The sequence below is a fragment of the Oncorhynchus masou genome, chromosome 25, assembly GCF_036934945.1.
Source record: "Oncorhynchus masou masou isolate Uvic2021 chromosome 25, UVic_Omas_1.1, whole genome shotgun sequence".
NCBI classification, from domain to species: Eukaryota; Metazoa; Chordata; class Actinopteri; order Salmoniformes; family Salmonidae; genus Oncorhynchus; species Oncorhynchus masou.
The window spans coordinates 28,856,461-28,879,937 of record NC_088236.1 but is presented as its reverse complement, the minus strand read 5'-3'; the positions used below and the strand labels follow the sequence as shown (position 1 = coordinate 28,879,937).

Genomic DNA, 23,477 nt, shown 5'->3' with positions numbered 1-23,477 from the left:
TGGGAGACAAATTCAATTTACAGCATGACAATAACCTGAAACTCAAGCCAAATATACACTGGAGTTGCTTACCAAGATGACATTGAATGTTCCTGAGTGGCCTAGATACAGTTTTGAAATGCTTGAAAATCTATGGCAAGACTTGAAAATGTATGCCTAGTATTGATCAACAACCAAATGGACAGAGCTGGAATTATAAATTAAATAAAAAAGATCCTCAAAATGTTCCATACACACAAAAAAGCGTGTTTATCTCAAATTTTGATGACAAATTTTGTTTACATTCCTGTTTGTGATCATTTCTCCTTTTCCAAGATAATCTGTAGACCTGATAGGTGTGGCATTTCAAAAAGCTGATTAAAGAGCATGACCATTACACAGGTATACCTTGTGCTGGGGACAATAAAAGGCCAATCTAAGATGTACAGTTTTGTCACACAACACAATACTACAGATGTCTCATGTTTTGAAGGACCTTACAATTCGCATACTGACTGCAGGAATGTTCATCAGACCTGTTGCCAGAAAATTGAATGTTAATTTCTCTACCATAAGCTGCCTCCAACGTAATTTTAGAGAATTTGGCAGTACGTCCAACCGGCCTCACAACCGCAGACCACGTGTAACCACGCCAGACCAAGACCTCCACATCTGGCTTCTTCACCTGCAGGATCGTCTGACAGGGTGCTGAGGAGTATTACTGTCTGTAATAAAGACCTTTTGTGGGGGAAAACTAATTCTTATTGGCTGGTCCTGGCTCCCCAGTGGGTAGGCCTATGCTCACCCATGACTGTGCCCTTGCACAGTCATGTGAAATCCATAGATTAGGGCCTAATGAATTAATTTCAAATGACTGATTTCCTTATATGAACTGTAACTCAGTAAAATCTTAGAAATTGTTGCATGTTGCATTTATATTTTTGTTTCCAACAGGACAACAACCCTAAGCACACTGCCAAGACAACGCAGAAGTCTCTGAATGTCTTTGAGTGGCCCAGCCAGAGCCCAGACTTGAACCCAATTGAGCATCTCTGGAGAGACCTGAAAATAGTGGTGCAGCGACGCTACCCATCCAACCTGACAAAGCTTCAGAGGTACTGCAGAGAAGAATTGGAGAAACTCCCCAAAAACAGGTGGGCCAAACTTGTAGCGTCATACCTCAGAAGACTCAAGGCTGTAATTGCTGCCAAAGGTGCTTCAACAAAGTACTGAGTAAAGGGTCAGAATATTTATCTAAATGTGATATTTCCAGTTTTTATTTTTAATACATTTGAAAAAGTTTCTAAAACATGGGAAAATGTGGAAAAGGTCAAGGGTCTGAATACTTTCCAAATGCACTGTATATTGTATATAGTGGTGTGTATAGCAGTAGTTATATAGGATGAGCCTTGACTAGAATACAGTATATACAGCACATATGAATTTGGTAAAACAGTTATGTAAACATTATTAAAGTGACCATTGCTAGCTGAATATGTAGATAGGGCAGAAGTCTCTAAGGTAGAGTACCGGTGATATCCAGCTCGTAACAGTGACTAAGGTTCAGGACAGGGTACTGGGCAGAAGCCGGCAAGTAGTGACTATTTAACAGTCTTGTGGCCTGGACATAGAAGCTGTTTTTCAGTCTTTCGGTCCCAGCTTTCATGCACCTGTACTGTCTCCGCCTTCTAAATGGTAGGCGAGTGAACAGGCCGTGGCTTGGGCTGAGGACTTCTAAGACCAATGCAATTTTCAAGGTTGATAATGGAGTACTATTCCTTTAGACACCACCAAAAGATCGGAACAGGTGATTCTCAGTTTTGTTTAGAAGGAGCTTGATTCTCCTATCTGTTGCATCCATATTATGTCACACAAGTGAGAAGGTTTCTGTGGGTCTGGCTCATTGACTGTATATATAAAGGTCTGGCTATAAACAATGCAACATGTGACTACAAAGCCCCATCTTGTTTTAAAGCATACAACATTAAGCATATACAAAGGAAAAGAGACCAGATTTCCAAATATTTCACTTTACTTTATGGTCTCTTTTGGCTTTTAAAAGGATAGTTCACCCATATTCCAAAATTACATATTTGTTTCCTTACCCTTAATGCAGTCAGAGATATATGGTCACCATCAACTGTAGGCTGGGTTTTCATGGTGCTTCCTGTAGAGCACCACTGTGGAGGTGTCATAATACCAATCAAACCAATAGTTTTTCCACCGTTCATTTTTCCCATTGGGGATTTTAGAAATACTTAAAAAATAAGGGCTGTGTTTTGTGTAGACTAACCGTGGTGTGACGTTTTAATAACCATGTAAATCTCTCTCGGACAAGGTGACTTTTATCAGTATATTCGGCTCTATTTACTCTCAGATTCGAAAATGCGAATTAGCTTCAAACTAGACATTGTGCAAAACTACAAATCCCTGCAAGCTCCTGCATGTCATCTCCAGCTGATACCTTTGCCAACGGGTATTGTGTCAACTTAAAACTAGCTGAAGACAGTTCACATAATTGTCCATTTAAAGAACTGTAGCCTATTTATTAATTAACACTTTAGCTAACATTTGATAGTTAATCCAGAGATTCTTACTTTTGCCTCCATTCAGATCATCATGGCATTTGTAGTTCTTTATGATAGCTACATTAGACGCTAATTAGCATTTCATTTTGGGCGGGGTAAATAAAGGTGAATATATTGATAAAAGACACCTTGTCCTAGAGAGGTTTACACGGTTATCTAAACATCACACCAGGGTAAACCTACACAAAACACAGCCCTTATTTGAAGTGTTTCTAAAATTAATGCTGGAAAAATTATTGGAATCATTTCCTTCTGTGTCCTCTAGGTTTATGGGTATTTTGAATCATACTGTGGTACTCTATACCAATTGAATAGATTTTACATTATTTGAATTTAATGTTAAGCCTTATTTCACTGTCGTATGCACAACCTACATTTTTGCTGGACATCATTTGATATTTTCATAAGAATGCATCATATAGAGAGAAATAGTAATGGCATCTTTTTGTATGCAGTAACTCCGTCATGGGTCTTTGTACAAAACCTATTGGGAAACGAATGGTGTTTTTGGAGGGTTTTTGGATTAACGCCAAAAATAAGGTCCGTGGTAAACACAGGTTTAGGAGATGTTCTCTTATGAGATAATCTTCATCAGCTAATGTCACTTTTTGTGAATTGTTAAGCATTTATGTAATACATAAAGCACATAAAGAACATAAAAGCCTCATAATACATAAAGCTCATGTTAACTAACGCATAGGATCTCCTAAACCTGACTTCATTTTCCGGAGTTTTTCCCCAAACCCTATTCTGGGAATGGGAATGGCTGAACGAACCAGAGGTAACACATTTCCGATTGCGGAGCATTTGGCCAAAGTACGAGCATTTGGCCAACAGGGGCGCTTTCCATTTGGCCTGAGCGCGAGAAGGAAGCAAATTCATAGTTGTGGTTCACGTTCACGTATGCAGCAAACAAGACAAGAGGCAAGAACCCTCAGAAGCTCAGGATTGCGAGTATCTTCACCATATTGTCGCAATACGGACTTCGGTTTTACCGGTGTTTGAATCCAGAGCGTTTTTTTTCGCTTGAGCGGTAACTGAAGTGATGAAGGCAACTCGCGTGTGAATTACTACTGGAAACAATAACGTTTTAGTAGACTACATGGATTTTCCGTCGGTTGTCAATACTTAACCCCGCTTTTTATCGGTTTACTACCATACAGTTTGGGGCCAACGTAGTTATTTGTTCAAGGAAATGTGAGGACTTGGATGCAGCTCAAGAAAGATGATGACCTGAGGATGTCCCTAATTCCTGTTTACATGAAGTAGTTCAACTATCAAACGTCCTCAAGACAACGGAAAGGAAACGGACTAAATTAATTGTTGGCTACATTGTAACATTTCAAGCTGGCAAGTAATGCCACTTTTTATTTTCTAAGTCTGCTGAGTATCCCACAGAGGAACCAAAACGCGCTCGTGACCGAGAGGGAACGGCCGATTAACTTTGATTTTGGGTAAGTCCTAGGCAGTATTCTATTCCAGCGTGCGAGTGCGCATCCTTTTTATGCATGTGATGAGCATTGCGAGCCATCAATTTGTGATTGCCATGTCGCGATGTTGCTAGGTAACTGACTTGTGTTAAGATGGTGGGTTTACTTTGGGTCACAGTGAAAAGTGCGGAACAATTTCAATAATTTCCTCCACAGACAGCAGCAATTCAAAATCCAATTGCATATGCAGTGTTCATTATCCTCTCATTACCTCACGATCAGAGATGTCTGTCTAGTAGTAGGTGAAGGATGCGATGCAGTAGAATCATGCTTGATTCCCTTGACTTGTTATATTGTTACCACTATCTACAACCTATTTATCAGCACACAAGAGATCAACTAATGCAAGAGGGAGTTCGTCAACAACTCTGGATTTGTTGTATGCTGTTGAAAAGAGATGCATTATAACACTAAAAACAGTTCCCTATGTCTGGTTTTTGGGGATTACTTGTTGCCATTGAGTGATTTAAAAATGAGCCTGTTTGGTTAACTTTTACATTTTCGCCAATTGGGAAAGGGGGATACCTAGTCAGTTATGCAACTGAATTCCTTCAACTGAAATGTGTCTTCCGCATTTAACCCAACCCCTCTGAACGAGAGAGGTGCCGGGGGAACAGTGGGTTACCTGGCTTGCCCAGGGAACGAACGACAGCTTTTAACTTGTCAGCTTTCGGTTACTGGCCCAACGCTCTAACCACGAGTACCATGTTGCAACATACTGTATGTACCTTTCCACGGTACCTTTCTTTTCTTGAGGTATCTGCAGGTACGGATTCAGGACTGATTCATCATGCAAGTGCCCAACCCATGCTTATCTCAACAATATTGGGAGCTGTGGCAGGTTGCCATTTGTGTTGTCCTTTTGTCGTTTAGGTTGTAAATATTAGTCAGTTATCTTCTGACACTGTGGCCCATCTGAGTTGCTGTATTCATAGTTTGTCATCTTCTATTTTCACATCATGTATTTTCCAACAAGGTTTGCAGCTGAACTGTGCCTGTTGTTATAACAGGGTAGTAATGATATTGATTGGAGCAGTCACATGTGGTAGTCTCTTTGAGTGATCTTGGGTTTTTCATCCAGGTTTTTTAATGGTCTCTCGTCAATTCTTTAAAAAAAAATCAAACTAATAAACTCTGACTGCAGCATCACCTGCACATTTGTTCCACTTTATTTGTCTGTCAAACAAACAAATAAAAAAGAGAAAGAGAAATAGTGTGCTGTTTGTCCATCAATGCCTCTTAATATGTGAATTCCTGACCATGTCTCTTAATGCAGCTGTCAGTTGGTCAGGTTTTGTGGGCTTCCATGGTGAGATGCACTCCCCAGTCTACTGTAATTGAGGCCAGTGTGACTCACTCCCCAGTCTACTGTAATTGAGGCCAGTGTGACTCACTCCCCAGTCTACTGTAATTGAGGCCAGTGTGACTCACTCCCCAGTCTACTGTAATTGAGGCCAGTGTGACTCACTCCCCAGTCTACTGTAATTGAGGCCAGTGTGACTCACTCCCCAGTCTACTGTAATTGAGGCCAGTGTGACTCACTCCCCAGTCTACTGTAATTGAGGCCAGTGTGACTCACTCCCCAGTCTACTGTAATTGAGGCCAGTGTGACTCACTCCCCAGTCTACTGTAATTGAGGCCAGTGTGACTCACTCCCCAGTCTACTGTAATTGAGGCCAGTGTGACTCACTCCCCAGTCTACTGTAATTGAGGCCAGTGTGACTCACTCCCCAGTCTACTGTAATTGAGGCCAGTGTGACTCACTCCCCAGTCTACTGTAATTGAGGCCAGTGTGACTCACTCCCCAGTCTACTGTAATTGAGGCCAGTGTGACTCACTCCCCAGTCTACTGTAATTGAGGCCAGTGTGCCTCACTCCCCGGTCTACTGTAATTGAGCCCAGTGTGACTCACTCCCCAGTCTACTGTAATTGAGGCCAGTGTGACTCACTTCCCAGTCTACTGTAATTGAGGCCAGTGTGACTCACTCCCCAGTCTACTGTAATTGAGGCCAGTGTGACTCACTCCCCAGTCTACTGTAATTGAGGCCAGTGTGACTCACTCTCCAGTGCTGACAGGGGCCTGTGACCACTGCTGCCCATATGGTGGTTCTGCACTGAAGGGTAGCCCTGACACAGTGCCACTGTTCTGGAGGGAGGCCGCACTACCACGGCACACTACCTGAGGTTGCCCCCTCTTTGTGCCACTGTACTGAAAACATTCACATTCTTTCTGCAAATGTATGCTTGTTGGGCCTAAAGGCGCAGGTTTCTCTTTAATTATTTGGTTGACAAAGTAGCTGAACCCCCTTACTGTAGCAGGTTGTGAAGACATGTGGTGCCTCCCTCTCAGGCCTGTGTAAAGGACAACATGGCATCACTCCAGCCATCCACCATCAACTCACTGATAGAACTGATGTCCCCCTCACACACAATGACATCAACAATACACGTCTACTGCCAGAAATAGATAAAGGGATTAAAAGTGCATAGGCTACTTTGAGGAGATGTGAGGAAACTGTTATTACACAGCTTTTTATTTTTAGGATGTTGTAAACAGTGGAATTCCTGCCTTTCAAACATGGACGACAGGCGCACTAGATTCTTAAATGGCAAGTTGTTATTTTGAGATAACTCTGTAGGTGTTGATGTGTGTTTTGTTATGTGCACAGGATCTTTGCACAAATCAATTATACTCCATGCTGGGCTTGTGGGAACTTGTTTTGTATCCTGATTTACAGTCATTTTTACTTAATTCAATATCTCTAAAGAGAGTGACAACAAAGCCAAATGCAATAGGAGACTTGAAATAAATAGTATGTACATTTTTTGCTGTCTGAATTGAATTAGTGGCATATCCTTGCCATTATTTCCCCAGTGCACACCCAGATGCATGGACCGGTAGTTCAGCTTCATTATACGCTGCAGATTGTTATGTTTGCGTTCCCTGTTCAAAGCACATGTCAGAGAAACTGATTTATAACAGCATAAAGTGTGAAAAGGAAAGTTAGTCACTGGGTATCTTCTCACTCTCTCTCAAATTTTTCCCTGTATCATGAGGCTGAGATTACTGTGTTCCCCAACCCCTGGAGTGGTGTTTGATGATACTTAAAATAAATACAATTCCACTCAAACTATCTTTTGGTATTTGTTTCATTAGTGCACTGTTGATACAGTCCCAAAATGTTTTGCAAGGCTGCAATCAAGTAGTTTTCATAATAAAGAACTTTCAAAATACAGAAATACAGCCAGTGATGCATTTTGCGTCATACCGGCTGTATTCCTGCCCAACGTGAATGGTAAGAGCTCAGACACACATGGAAAATGAAATGACCCCGGGAATCAGAGATGCCCAAAAGCGATATAACATAAAAAATGGGTGAATCTTTGCTTTAAGGGGGAGGAGGACTTGAGGTGAAGAAGATCTATTATAGCCATCAGGCTAACCACTAATACCCACTGATCCAGGGAAACTCCTCACTCTCACTTGATTGTTGTGGTGTAATGGTACACATATTCATATCGAACCGTTCGTTATGGGAGCCTCAGTTTGGTCCACACTGTGAACCAGAAGGAATACATTAAAAAACAGCATATTTACAAAATAAAAACCCTAGGTCTATAGGCTATGCCTACACGGGTGTAGGCCTATGCATCTTGAGTAAATCTGGCGATTCAGGCTATTTTGTTAAAAATCTAATCAAAATGTATTTGTCACATGCGCCGAATACAACAGATATAGATAGACCTTACAGTGAAATGCTTACTTTACAGGCCCTTAACCAACAATGGAGTTTTAAGAAAGTACAACAAAAATAAAAGTAAGAAATAATTACAGGGCAGCAGTAAAATAACAATAGCAAAGCTACATACAGTGGGTACCGTTACAGAGTCAATGTGCGGGGGCCCCGGTTGGTCGAGGAGATGTTGTGACTATGCATAGATATTAACAGAGAGTAGCAGCAGCATAGAAGAGGTGGAGGGGGGCAATACAAACAGTCTGGGTAGCCATTTGATTAGATGTTCAGAAGTCTTATGGCTTGGGGGTAGAAGCTGTTTAGAAGCCTCTTGGACCTAGACTTGACGCTCCGGTACCGCTTGCCGTACAGAAGCAGAGAGAACAGTCTATGACTAGGTGGCTGGAGCCTTTGACAATTTTTAGGGCCTTCCTCTGACACCGCCTGGTATAGAGGTCCTGGATGGCAGGAAGTTTGGCCCGGTGATGTACTGGGCCGTACCCACTACCCTCTGTAGTGCCTTGCGGTCGGAGGCCGAGTAGTTGCCATACCAGGCAGTGATGCAATCCATCAGGATGCTCTCAATGGTGCAGCTGTAGAACCTTTTGAGGATCTGAGGACCCATGCCAAATCTTTTCAGTCTCCTGAGGGGGGAAATAGGTTTTGTCGTGCCCTCTTCACAACCGTCTTGGTGTGCTTGGTCCATGTTGGTTTGTTGGTGATGTGGATGTGGATGCCAAGGAACTTGAAAGCTCTCAATCTGCTCCACTACAGCCTCGTCGTTGAGAATGGGGGCGTGCTCAGTCCTCTTTTTCCTGTAGTCCACAATCATCTCTTGTGTTGAGGATCAGCGTGGATAATGTGTTGTTACCAACCCTTACTACCTGGGGGCGGCCCGTCAGGAAGTCCAGGATCCAGTTGCAGAGGGAGGTGTTTAGTCCCAGGGTCCTTAGCTTAAGGATGAGCTTTGAAGGCACTATGGTGTTGAACGCTGAGCTCTTCAATGAATAGCATTCTCACATAGGTGTTCCTTTTGTCCAGGTGTGAAAGGGCAGTGTGGAGTGAAATAGAGATTGCATCATCTGTGGATCTGTTGGGGCGGTATGCACATTGGAAGGGGTCTAGGGTTTCTGTAATGATGGTGTTGATGTGAGCCATGACCAGCCTTTCAAAGCACTTCATGGCTACGGACGTGAGTGCTACGGATTGGTAGTCATTTAGGCAGGTTACCTTAGTGTTCTTGGGCACAGAGACTATGGTGGTCTGCTTAAAACATGTTGGTATTACAGACTCCGACAGGGAGAGGTTGAACATGTCAGTGAAGACACTTGCCAGTTGGTCAGCGCATGCTCGGAGTACACATCCTAGTAATTCATCTGGCCCTGCGGCCTTGTGAATGTTGAACGGTTTAACGGTCTAACTCACATCGTCTACGAAGAGCGTGATCACACAGTTGTCCGGAACAGCTGATGCTCTCATACATGTTTCAGTGTTACTTGCCTCGAAGCGAGCATATAAGTAATTTAGTTTGTCTGGTAGGCTCGTGTCACTGGGCAGCTCTTGGCTGTGCTTCCCTTTGTAGTCTGTAATAATTTCCAAGCCCTGCCACATCCAACGAGCGTCAGAGCCGGTGTCGTTTTATTCGATCTTAGTCCTTTATTGATGCTTTGCCTGTTTAATGGTTCATTGGAGAGCAAAGCGGGAATTCTTATAAGCTTCATTGAAAGCGGCAGCTCTAGTCTTTAGGCCAGTGTGGATGTTGCCTGTAATCCGTGGCTTCTGGTTGGGGTATGTATGTACAGTCACTGTGGAGGCGACGTCATCAATGCACTTATTGATGAAGCCAATGACTGATGTGTACTCTTCAATGCCATCGGAGGAATCCCGGAACATATTCCAGTCTGTGCTAGCAAAACAGTCCTGTAGTTTAGCATCTGCTTCATCTGACCACTTTATTTGACCGAGTCACTGGTGCTTCCTGCTTTTAATTTTTGCTTGTAAGCAGGAATCAGGAGGATAGAATTATGGTCAGATTTGTCAAATGGAGGGCGGGGGTGAGCTTTGCACATGTCTCTGTGTGTGGAATCAAGGTGGTCCAGAGTTTTTTTTCTTCCCCTCTGGTTGCACATTTAACATGCTGACAGAAATGAGGTAAAACTGATGTAAGTTTCCTTGCATTGAAGTCCCTGGCCACTAGGAGCGCCGCGTCTGGATGAGTATTTTCCTTTTTGCCTATGGCGGTATACGGCTCATTGAGTGCGGTCTTAGATGTCTGTGGTGGTATGTAGACATTAAGAAAAATACAGATGAAAAATCTCTAGGTAGTAAGTGTGGTCTACAGCTTATCATTAGATGCTCTACCTCAGGCAAGCAATAGCTAGAGACATCCTTAGATACCATGCACCAGCTGTTGTTTACAAATATACACAGACCGCCACCCCTTGTCTCACCAGAGGCTGCTGTACTATTCTGCCGATAGTGTTTAACCCGCCAGCTGTATGTTATTAATGTCATCGTTTAGCCACGACTCGGTGAAACATAAGATATTACAGTTTTTAATGTCCCATTGGTAGGACATACATGGATTGTATAAATGATTGGAGACAGGCGCAGGAATTCGTAATAGGGGGGTTTAATACGCCACCCAAAATATACAACATGCCATGAAAAGGCACGGGGAGGAAGCACAAAACAAACACACAGGGATGTAACCCAAGCAAAAGAGCAAGGTTAAACCTCTAATAAATGCACAGGACGAGACCCGCAATACACTCCACGTGTGAGACCCATAATAACAAATGCACAACAATACACAGGACGAAACCCGTAATAACAAGTGCACAATACGCGCAGCACGAAAGCCGAAATAACAAAGCACAGGTACTCACAGACCAAGGACATGGGAATAAGAACTGACAAAACAATGGTGAACAAAGGGCACACACATATATATATATATACAATTACTAATCAGGGGGAATGGGAATCAGGTGTGCGTAAAGTAACAGTTCAGTGACGCCTAGAGGCCGGTGATGTAGACCTCCGGAACTGGTGCACGGAATGAGCAGCAGTACCGGGGGAATCCGTGACACCAATCTCCTTTTGCAAAATCTGTGTCTTTCTCCTGCGAATGACTGGGATGAGGGCCGGTCATAAGAGACGGTAGCAGCAGCATTATGTACAAAATAAATTACAAACAATGCGAAAAAACAAACAAAATAGCACGTTTGGTTATTAAGAGCCAATAAGACTGCAGCCATCCTCTCCGGGTCCATTATTAGATGTAAAAACTAGAGCCTAGCGCATTTCGAACTATCCTTTTGTGAGTTACAGTGGGCGGCAGGTAGCCTAGTGGTTAGAGTGTTGGGCCAGTAACAAAAGTTGCTGGATCGAATCCCGAGCGGACAAGATAAAAATCTGTCATTCTGCCCCTGAACAAGGCAGTTATCCCACTGTTCCCTAGTAGGCCATCATTGTAAATAAGAATTTGTTCTTTAACTGACTTGCCTAGTTAAATAAAGGTAAACTTATTTTTTTAAATAACTAGTTCTGTATGATGGCGAGTGATGGGGTCGATAAACCAAAATTGGAGTATCCAGTATCCAGTTTTGTTCAACATTTTGGCTTCCAAGTAAATTACATTGCCGATGGACAGTTGTGGGTAAAACGTTAACGGTATGTCGCCATGCTCAACGAGCTGCCAACACCTCAAATATGTTGAAACATTTACGCCAACATCACCCCAGTATACCGGAGCAAGATGGAACCGCAAACAAACAACAACACATCATCTCCCCTCTGTATTCAAGCAGCCCTTGGCAGCTGCTTCTGACCTGTCCGAAGGATTTTCTCAAATTTGATTTGTACTTTCATTATTTTTTATTTGTACAATTTTAACCCGTTTTTCTCCCCAATTTTGTGGTATCCAATTGGTAGTTACTGTCTTGCGTTATCGCTGAAACTCCAGTACAGACTCGGGAGAGGTGAAGGTCAAGAGCTGTCCTCCGAAACACAACCCAACCAAGCCACACTGCTTCTTGACACAATGCCTACTTAACCCAGAAACCAGCCGCACCAATGTGTCTGAGGAAACACTGTACACCTGGCGACCATGTCAGCGTGCTTTGAGCCTGGCCCGCCACAGGAGTCGCTAGTGGAGTCAATCACCACCTTCCGGAGACACCTGAAACCCCACCTCTTCAAGGAATACCTAGGATAGGATAAGTAATCCTTCTCACCCCCCCCCCCCCCTCCCCCTTAATGATTTAGATGCACTATTGTAAAGTGGCTGTTCCACTGGATGTCAGAAGGTGAATTCACCAATTTGTAAGTCGCTCTGGATAAGAGCGTCTGCTAAATGACTTAAATGTAATGTAATGTAGTGCGCGATGGGACAAGGACATCCTTGCCGGCCAAACCCTTCCCTTACCAGGTCTACGCTGGGCCAATTGTGCGCCGCCCCATGTGTCTCTGGTCGCGGCCGGCTACGACAGAGCCTGGACTCGAACCCAGAATCTCTAGTGGCACAGCTTAGACCACTGCCCATTACGGGAGGCCCTTGGCCAAAGGAATTACAAGAGCCATAGGTAGGCTATGTTTATGTTTTTTATAGTGTTTGGTTTATAGCCGGTGGTTGAGAATAGAGGGTTTCAGCACCTCGAGAAAGCTAGTGTGTAGAATAGTACTCAAATATGCAAAGGAGGATATTGCATATTTCTACCTTTGTGTACCTATTTAGGATACATCACCATGAAGAGAATGACATTTATATCCATAATTAGGCATTTCTGTGTTGTATAGATCAGGGACCCAATATGAAATTCTGCGATTGTGTTACATGGTGTAAATCCACTTCGCTTACGGTAGATCAGTGATTCCCAAACTTTTTATAGTCCCGTGTACCCCTTCAAGCATACCCCCTCTAGCACCAGGGTCAGTGATAACCAGCGCACTTCTGTATGTTGTGAAAGCGTTACATGGTTGCTGCCCATATAATTGCATATTGCAGAAAATACACGAGGGGGGACAGACATGCCAAAGGAATGTCTGACAGCTTGAAAGATGTTTTGAACGCAAAGTTAACCATTTTCAATGTAGCGTTCAAAACGTCTTTCAAGCTGTCAGACATTCCTTTGGCAGCAAGAGCCTCTCTGTGTTTGCTACAGTGTACCCAAGTGGCATCGGGAGCATATCAGGGCACAAGGCGAGACCCAGATGCAAACACTGGATGCAGATGGTTTGAGTCTTTGCTATGTATTATATTCAAGATGGGTAGGCAAGAGAATGGTCTTGGACAGGCAAAAAATCAAAACCAGTTCAGAGTCCAGGAGGTACAGTGTGGCAGGCAGGCTTGAGGTCAGGGCAGGCAGAATGGTCAGGCAGGCGGGTACAGAGTCCAGAACAGGCAAGGGTCAAAACTGTGAGGACTAGTAAAAGAGAATAGAAAAGGCAGGAGCATGGGAAAAACATACTGGTTGACTTGGAACATACAAGACGAACTGGCACAGAGAGACAGGAAACACAAGGAGAAATACCTCAGGGATAACAAGCGACACCTGGAGGGGGTGGAGACAATAACAAGGACAGGTGAAACTGATCAGGTTGTGACAGAGCAACTGCTTGCACGCGGGTTACCACTCCACTATGTCTACCTGTCATGGCTTTTGTGTCATCAGTACAGATACCAAAGTCCGTTTGATGTCACAAAGCTGTCCAGTACTTTAAAAATATCCTCTCCCGGTTTGCAGAAGAGGATGTCTTCCTTAATTGACCCCCCATAAACGTAACGGGCATATACCAGGAGCTGTGCCAGGCCCGCCACGTCTGTTGACTCATCCAGCTGTAACGCATAGAATTCACTGGCTTGTATGAGAAGCAGTAAGAATTTCAAAACATCTCCTGCAATGTCACGGTTGCGTCGTGAAACAGTGTTGTTTGATGAAGACATTGTCAGTATAGTTTTTTTGGGCTTTTCCCCCCAGCATTGTCCCAGCCATATCCGTGGCAGCAGGAAGAATTATGTCCTCCACAATAATATGGGGCTTGCCAGTCCGAGCCACTCGGTAGCTCACCATATAAGACACTAGAAGTCGACCGATTTCAAGTTTTCATAACAATCGGAAATCGGTATTTTTGGACACCGATTTGACCGATTTAAAAAAAATAATAATAATAATTAATAAAAAATTTAAAATAAATAAATAAATAAAAAATAATATATATATATATATATATATATATATATATATATTTTTACACCTTTATTGAACTTGGCAAGTCAGTTAAGAACACATTCTTATTTTCAAAGACGGCCTAGGAACGGTGGGTTAACTGCCTTGTTCAGGGGCAGAACCACAGATTTTTACCTTGTAGGCTCTGTGATTCAAACTTGCAACCTTACAGTTAACTAGTCCAACGCTCTAACCACCTGCCTCTCATTGCACTCCACGAGGAGCCTGCCTGTTACGCGAATGCAGTAAAAAGCCAAGGTAAGTTGCTAGCTAGCATTAAACTTATCTTATAAAAAACAATCAATCAATCATAATCACTAGTTAACTACACATGGTTGATGATATTACTCGTTTATCTAGCTTGTCCTGCATTGCATATAATCGATGCGGTGCGCATTCGCGAAAAATGACTGTCGTTGCTCCAACGAGTACCTAACCATAAACATCAATGCCTTTCTTAAAATCAATGCACACAAGTATATATTTTTAAACCTGCATATTTAGTTAATATTGCTTGCTAACATGAATTTCTTTTAACTAGGTAAATTGTGTCACTTCTCTTGCAACAGAGTCAGGGTATATGCAGCACTTTGGGCCGCCTGGCTCGATGCGAACTGTGTGAAGACTATTTCTTCCTAACAAAGACAACCAACTTCGCCAAACGGGGGATGATTTAACAAAAGCGCATTTGCGAAAAAAGCACAATCGTTTTACCTAACCATCAACACCAATGCCTTTCTTAAAATCAATACACAGAAGTATATATTTTTAAACCTGCATAGTCAGGGTAAATGCAACAGTTTGGGCCGCCTGGCTGGTTGCGAACTAATTTGCCAGAATTTTATGTAATTATGACATAACATTGAATGTTGTACAATGTAACAGCAATATTTAGACTTAGGGATGCCACCCGTTAGATAAAATACGGAACGGTTCCGTATTTCACTGAAATAATAAATGTTTTGTTTTTCGAAATGATAGTTTCCGGATTCGACCATATTAATGACCTAAGGCTCGTATTTCTGTGTGTTATTATATTATAATTAAGTCTATGATTTGATATTTGATAGAGCAGTCTGACTGAGCGATGATAGGCAGCAGCAGGCTCGTAAGCATTCATTCAAACAGCACTTTCGTGCGTTTTGCCAGCAGCTCTTCGCTGTGCTTCAAGAATTGAGCTGTTTATGACTTCAAGCCTATCAACTCCCGAGATTAAGTTGGTGTAACCGATGTGAAATGGCTAGCTAGTTAGTGGGGTGCGCGCTAATAGCGTTTCAAACGTCACTCGCTCTGAGACTTGGAGTAGTTGTTCCCCTTGCTCTGCAAGGGCCGCGGATTTTGTGGAGCGATGGGTAACGATGCTTCGAGGGTGGCTGTTGTCGATGTGTTCCTGGTTCGAGCCCAGGTAGGGGCGAGGATATGGACAGAAGTTATACTGTTACACTGGCAATACTAAAGTGCCTATAAGAACATCCAATAGTCAAAGGTATATGAAATACAAATTCTATAGAGAGAAATAGTCCTATAAATACTATATTAACTACAACCTAAAACCTCTTACCTTGGAATATTGAAGTCTCATGTTAAAAGGAACCACCAGCTTTCTCATGTTCTGAGCAAGGAACTTAAATGTTAGCTTTTTTACATGGCACATATTGCACTTTTACTTTCTTCTCCAACACTTTGTTTTTGCATTATTTAAACCAAATTGAACATGTTTCATTACTTATTTGAGGCTAAATGGATTTTTATTGATATATTATATTAAGTCAAAATAAGTGTTCATTCAGTATTGTTTTAAATGTCATTATTACAAATACATTTTAAAAATCTGACGATTAATCGGTATCTGCTTTTTTTGGTCCTCCAATAATTGGTATCGCCGTTGAAAAATCATATTCGGTCGACCTCTATAAGACGCTCTAGACCCTTCTTATTAATAGTATCTGTTGCTTTTATACATGTCTCGCTACTCAAAAGTCGTCTTATTTCTCGCTCAAAAAACTCCTGTGCCTTATTTTTCAAATTGGCTCGTTTTGTTTCTAAATGTCTGCACAAGAGTGAAGGTTTCCTCGAGTTGTGAGATAGTACTTTTGCACATATAACACACTGTGGCTGAGGATAGGCAATATTCCCAATATAAGTCAACCCCAAATTAATATTCATCATATTTGCGCATCCAGTGTCCCTGTCTGTTGTTCGGTGCTTTCCCGGGGTAGGGGCAATAGGTCTTTGGCTGCATCAGCAGAACAACTTGTGTAATCGACAGGTGCAGGAGTAGTACTGCTGGTAGTAGCAGTACTACCAGTAGAGCTGGTATGTGTCTCTATGGACGCGGGGCTTTTTTTTAAACCATATATCCATTTTTGAGTAAAATGAATGAGCATCAGCAAAATTTGGCTACATATGGACCGTTAGTGGAATTCCCGCGAGAGAGTAATGATTAATGTGATTCGATGTTAATTATTTGACTAGGCTACCTGTATTTGACATTGTGTTGTTATTTCGCTGAACACTAGATGGTTTAATTTCATTTTTGGCAGTGAAACGGGGCTACTCAGGTGAGAAAAAAACTCACCCAAATGTATAGCCCCGTTGGAAAATCTAAATGGACTGTTTGAAAAGGTGAATCTGTACATAGACAAAGTCAGGTGCCACAGCGGGATCTTGCCTAGGGAGAGGAACACCCTAGACTGCATTCTGCACATAGTCTACCTTCATTAAGACTGAGGTTTGGCCCAAGTTTGTTGAGCCTGTTGAGCTTGTTTCTCACACAGAAGATACTGTATACAGATGTGTAGCGCTAGGATCCTTTCTCCCTCTGTTAGTTTTAGTCACACCCCTCAGAGACAGTCTAAACCTTAAAAACTTAAACCTTTCAAAGTCCTGTCATCACAATTTCACATTCTGTTCAGGCCCTCGTCAAATTTACAGTAGGCTAAATAAATGTTTTTTACCTTTGCTGTGTCTGATACTTTCACTCCTGATGCCGCGTTGTATTGCTGTTGCCCAGACTTTGCTGTGATGTGGGTTTTTTTGTTTCCTGCAATCAATATTTAACATTCGAGTACATTTTGATGATGATTTAATTGGAGGTCAGAATGTGATGTGTCCACGCTAAAGCTATTTATAAACTGGGCGGTTTGAGCCCTGAATGCTGATTGGCTGAAAGCCGTTGTATATCACAGGTTTGACAAAAAAGTACTTTTTACTGTTCTAATTACATTGGTAACCAGTTTATAATACCAATAAGGCACATTGGGGGCTTGTGGTATATGGACAATACACCGCGGCTAAGGGCTGTATCCAGGAACTCTGCGTCGTGCATAACAACAGCCCTTAGATGTGGTATATTGGCCATATACCACACCTCCTCGTGCCTTATTGCTTAAATACACTATATACACAATATATACAAAAGTATATGGACACCCCTTCAAATTAGCGGATTTGGCTATTTCAGCCACACCCGTTGCTGACAGGTGTATAAAATCGAGCACACAGCCATGCAATCTCCATAGACAAATATTGGCAGCAGAATGGGGCGGCAGGGTAGCCTAGTGGTTAGTGCGTTGGACTAGTAACCGAAAGGTTGCAAGTTCGAATCCCCGAGCTCACAAGGTACAAATCTGTCGTTCTGCCCCTGAACAGGGAGTTAACCCACTGTTCCTAGGCCGTCATTGAAAATAAGAATTTGTTCTTAACTGACTTGCCTAGTAAAATAAAGTTTAAAAAAATGGCCTTAATGAAGGCTCAGTGACTTCCAAAGTTGCACCGTCATAGGATGCCACCTTTCCAACAAGTCCGTTGGTCAAATTTCTTCCCTACGAGAGCTGCCCTGGTCAACTGTAAGTGCTGTTATTGTGAAGTGGAAACGCCTAGAGCAGTGGTTCCCAAACTTTTTATAGTCCCGTATCCCTTAAAATATTCATCTTCGAGCTGAGTAGCACCAGGGTCAGTGCACTCTAATGTTGTTTTTTGCCATCATTGTAAGCCTGCCACACACACACTATACAATACATTTATTAAACATAAGAATGAGTGTGAGTTTTTGTCACAACCCGGCTCGTGGGAAGTGACAAAGTGCTCTTATAGGACCAGGGAACAAATAATAACAATAATAATTTTGCTCTTTATTTTGCCATCTTACATATAAAGCCTTATTTGTTCATCAAAACATAGTGAATAACTCACCACAGGTTAAATAGAAGGGTGTGCTTGAAAGGATGCACATAACTCTGCAATGTTGGGTTGTATTGGAGAGAGTCTCAGTCTTAGATCAATTTCCATACACTGTCTGTGCCTGTATTTAGTTGTCATGCACCTATGTGAGAGAATCCACTCTCACATAGGTACGTGGTTGCAAAAGGCATCAGTGTCTTGACAGTGCGATTTGCCAAGGCAGGATACTCTGAGTGCAGCCCTATCTAGAAATCTGGCAGTGGCTTCTGGTTAAATTAAATTTTCACAGAACCGCTTGTTGCAATTTCCACGAGGCGCTCTTGTTCAGCTATCGGTAAGTGGACTGGAGGCAGGGCATGAAAGGGATAACGAATCCAGTTGTTTGTGTTGTCTGTTTCGGGAAAGTACCTGTGTAATTGCGCACCCAACTCACTCAGGTGATTCTCTATATCACATTTGACATTGTTCGTAAGCTTGAGTTCATTTGCTTACAAAAAAATCAAACTGTGATGGAAAGACCTGTGTGTTGTCCTTGTTAATGCAGACAGAGAAGAGCTCCAACTTCTTAATCATAGCCTCAATTTTGTCCTGCACATTGAATATAGTTGCGGAGAGTCCCCGTAATCCTAGATTCAGATCATTCAGGCGAGAAAAAACATCACCCAGATAGGCCAGTCGTGCAAGCGGTCAGAAAGTTAAATTTATGGTCAGTAAAGAACACTTTAAGCTCGTCACTCAATTCCAAATAACGTGTCAATACTTTGCTCCTTGATAACCAGCACACTTCTGTATGTTGGAGAAGCCTTACATGGTCGCCGCCCATATCATTGCATAATGCAGAAAATACACGAGAGTTCAGGGGCCTTGCTTTAACAAAGTTAACCATTTTCACTGTAGTGTCCAAAACGTATTTCAAGCTGTCAGGCATTCCTTTGGCAGCAAGAGCCTCTCGGTGGATGCTGCAGTGTATCCAAGTGGTGTTGGGAGCAACTGCTTGCATGCACGTTACCACTCCACTATGTCTCCCTGTCATGGCTTTTGCACCATCAGTACAGATACCAACACATCTTGACCACCAAAGTCCATTTGAACGCTGTCCTGTACTTTAAAAAGATCCTCTCCTGGTTTCCAGAAGGGGATGTCTTCCTTAATTTTATTTATTTTAACTTTATTTAACTAGGCAAGTCAGTTAAGAACAAATTCGTATTTTCAATGATGGCCTAGGAACAGTGGGTTAACTGCCTGTTCAGGGGCAGAACGACAGATTCGTACCTTGTCAGCTCGGGAGTTTGAACTTGCAACCTTCCGGTTACTAGTCCGACGCTCTAACCACTAGGCTACCCTGCCGCCCCATAAATTGACCCCCCATAAACGTAATGGACATATACCAGGAGCTGTGCCAGGCCCGCCACGTCTGTTGACTCATCCAGCTGTAATGCATAGAATTCACTGGCTTGTATGCAAAGCAGTAATTGTTTCAAAACATCTCCTTCCATGTCACTGATGCGTTGTGAAACAGTGTTTGTATAGTTTTTTTGGGCCTTTTACCCCAGCATTGTCCCAGCCATATCCGTGGCAGCAGAACAACTTGTGTCGTCGACAGGTGCAGGTGTAGTGCTGCTGGTAGTAGCAGTACTATCAGTAGAGCTAGTATGTGTCTCTATGGACACGGGGCTTTTAAAAAAAACGTTTGGCTACATACGTGACCGTCAGTGGAATTCCCGCGATTCCCTGTGATTGGATTTTGACTAGGCTACCTGTATTGGACATTGTGTTGTTATTTCGCTGAACACTAGATGGATTAATTGTATTTTTGGCAGTGAAACGAGGCTTCTCAGACGAGGAAAAAAAGCATCACCCAAATGTATAGCCCCGTTGGAAAATCTAAACGGCCTGTTTGAAAAGGTGAATCACATTTTTATTTGGCCTCCCCCGACGGCATTGCGTACCCCAGTTTGGGAATAACCGGTCTAGGGAACAACCAAGGCTCAGCCACGAAGTGGTAGGCCACACAAGCTCACAGAATGGGACCGGCGAGTGCTGAAGTGTGTAAAAATTGTCTTCATTTGCAACACTCACTATTGAGTTCCAAACTACCTCTGGCAGCAACGTCCGTGCAGGAACTGTTCGCCAGAAGCTTCATGAAATGGGTTTCCTTGGCCGAGCAGCCTACGCTCACCATGCATAATGCCATGCATCGGCTGAGTGGTGTAAAGCTCGCCACCAATGGACTCTGGAGCAGTAGAAACACATTCTCTGGAGGGATGAATCACGCATCACCATCTGGCAGTCCGACCTACAAATCTTGGTTTGGCGGATGCCAGGAGAACGCTACCTGCCCGAATGCATAGTGCCAACTGTGAAGTTTGGTGGAGGAGGAATAATGGTCTGGGGCTGTTTTTCATTATTCAGGAAAGGCCCCTTAGTTCCAGTGACGGGAAATATTAACGCTACAGCATACAATGACATTCTACTGTAGATGATTCTGTGATTCCAACTTTGTGGCAACCAGTTTGGGGAAGGCCCTTTCCTATTTCAGCATGACAATGCCCCCATGCACAAAGCGAGGTCTATACAGAAATGGTTTGTCGATTGGTGTGGAAGAATTTGTCTGGCCTGCACAAAGCCCTGACCTCAACCCCATCGAAAACCTTTGGGATGAATTGGAATGCCGACTGCAAGCCAGGCCTAATCGCCAAACATCAGTGCTTGACCTAACTAATGCTCTTGTGGCTGAATGGAAGCAGGTAGTGGAAAGCCTTCTAACAGCTAGTGGAAAGCTTTCCAAGAAGAGTGGAGGCTGTTGTAGCAGCAAAGGAGGGACCAACTCCATATTAATGGCCATGATTTTGGAATGAGATGTTCAATGAGCAGGTGTCCCTATACTTTTGTTCGTGTAGTGGACATCTATGTGGGATCTCCAAATTTCCCCTTGTGTACAATTATCCTTCTGCATATATTTAGTTCTATCCCAAAGACATTTTTCCATCTGATTTTTAAGATCATCACACATACACACAGAAGACATTCTGAGTAATCAAGGAGTGTGATACGAGGCCAGTAGTGAGGACGGTTGGACTTGAGAACTCCTTCACCCTGTGGTGCATCAAGGCCTTGGGTCACAAAATGCCTACATTTTTCCACCGCACTGAGTGGGATTCTAGGACGAAGGGGTTGACAGGAAGCTCAATTAGAGTGTAGATAGATAGATAGATAGATAGATAAATAAATAGTTTATTTAGTCACATGCACAGGGTTGCATATGTGATTGCAGGGTACAGTGGAAGCCTCTGATCTCCAGCGGTGCAGGTCAAAGAGAGTGAAGTAAAACAATAATACAAATAATGAATTAATAATAATCTAAAAATAAAATAATATATACACATTTACAACTGTACCAATTGTATATTGGCGGGTGGGGTGCGATGCTGCTCCTGTAGAACACTGTGTGTGTGTTCGTGTGTGCGTGCTCACAGGAGCTTATCAAACTTTTATATTTTCTTGTTTTGGTTCTGCCTGTAACAGTGTGCTCATGTTTTTGTAATTTCCTTTCTGGGAGCAACAAACATGAAGATCAGAAGCATGTGTGTGTACAGCTCTTATTCACCATTGACCAGATTAGTTTACACTTAATATTGCTCTTACTGTGTGTAATGAGTTTAAGTTAATCATTCATTATATTATTATAAGCCATTCGTTCATCATGACACTTGATGATGTTGATACTTGCCATCAGCAATTAGGGATATGTTTGCAGAAAATTACTGCTATCTAACCTTGCAGCCACTAGCAACATATAATAAAACATCTTTAAATATTATGTGACATGATTAACCAAAACACGGGGCCCTATCATGACGATATCAACATGATAAATGTAATTATTACACTCTTTACACAATCGATTGGTTGAAATTTTAAAATGTGAATGTTTCTATATATAGTCACATCCTATGTTTGAATAACATCAACTACTACTACTACTACTGAGCTTGTCTGATGCTTTAAGCACTGTGATTAAAAAGAGGGAGCCAGAGATCAATGTAGTCTAACCAGAAGAAAAACACCTGTTCCCAACCCTCCTCCTCCCGCTGTTGCTGGCCTTCGCAGATTCTGCCTTTATGCTCCTGAAGTTTCCAGTAATAGGCTACACCAGCGGTCTGCAACCTTTTTCATTTGGAGTGCGAAGTTATCGTACAATTTCTACTGATCTGTGTGCCAGTTCTGATTTTTTTTCATACACCCATTTTCGTGGAACAGTTTAATTTAATTTATAACAAAGTCTTCAATTCTCAAAATGAATATAATGTGGTTAATCAAAATTCTATCTTTTGAAAATTATACAAATCTAAAAGTAATTTCTATTGCCATTGGCAATATGTAAAAATAGCATACATAAAGCCAACAAATAAAAACATTGCAGCCCGCAGGTAGAAAATATCCTGATACAAATAAATATCCTATCAATCACATTGGCTGTGTGGGCTGTCTGCAAGGAACTTGAAACATTTCTAGCACAAGCTTCAGTTGGTACAAACTTTCAACATTGTATAAAATATTCTGGACCCTCAGTTTCCCACACCAGTGAGCTACAGACAGACAGCTTAGGCTATTTGCGCAAGGGATAAGAAGTACTCAGGTAGGCCTTTTTTTAGGACGTTCCCAAAGATTTTTCAAATAGGTTATGTTGAGGAACTATTGTCATTCTCAATGGATGTAAAAACAGACTTTGCTTACTTGCTGTTTGAGGTGAAGAAAAAAGTACTTTGAGAAGCTCCACAGTGATGCTGAGTTAAGACAATCAGAAATGCTATCAGATCCTCAAATGAGCACATTTATAAGCCTACATTTGCGCGCAGGCCAGGTAGACAAGGCCTACTTCTATGCGTAATCAGGTGTGTGTCCTTACACAAGATTGACAGGAGTGCTGCAAACAAAAGACAATTAATAAATTGACAACTAATAAATGTAATGAAATAAACCCAAACTTTTTTCTCACAAGTGTAGCCTCGGGTGTGCGCTCTGCAAACAACGTATCCACTGTTACAATGACAACGGTAAGACTGTAATAATAATATATTGAATGCATTAACAGAAATTACCTTAACCAAACAAACATTGTAGATGATAAATAATGGTAATTGAGGTAAATGTACTACTGGTGATACTGGTGTGCCGTCCCCATGTTCATAAGCAGTTAATAAGATTCAGTTGATGGCCTAGTGAAAAGTCATCAACCTGAATTGTTGCTATGCTAATGTTTGAATTAGGCCA

General features: G+C 42.3%; 1 protein-coding gene across 2 annotated transcripts in view; it reads left to right on the top strand.

Annotated features, from left to right (window-relative positions):
- Positions 1–3,461: 3,461 nt before the first annotated feature.
- Positions 3,462–23,477, top strand: part of LOC135514061 (membrane-associated phosphatidylinositol transfer protein 2-like) — a 96,675-nt gene continuing 76,659 nt past the window's right edge. For both annotated transcript variants that reach the window (XM_064937242.1, XM_064937240.1), the window contains exon 1: positions 3,462–4,021. The gene's annotated coding sequence lies outside the window, so the exon portion shown is untranslated. The remainder of the gene's footprint in view (positions 4,022–23,477) is intronic.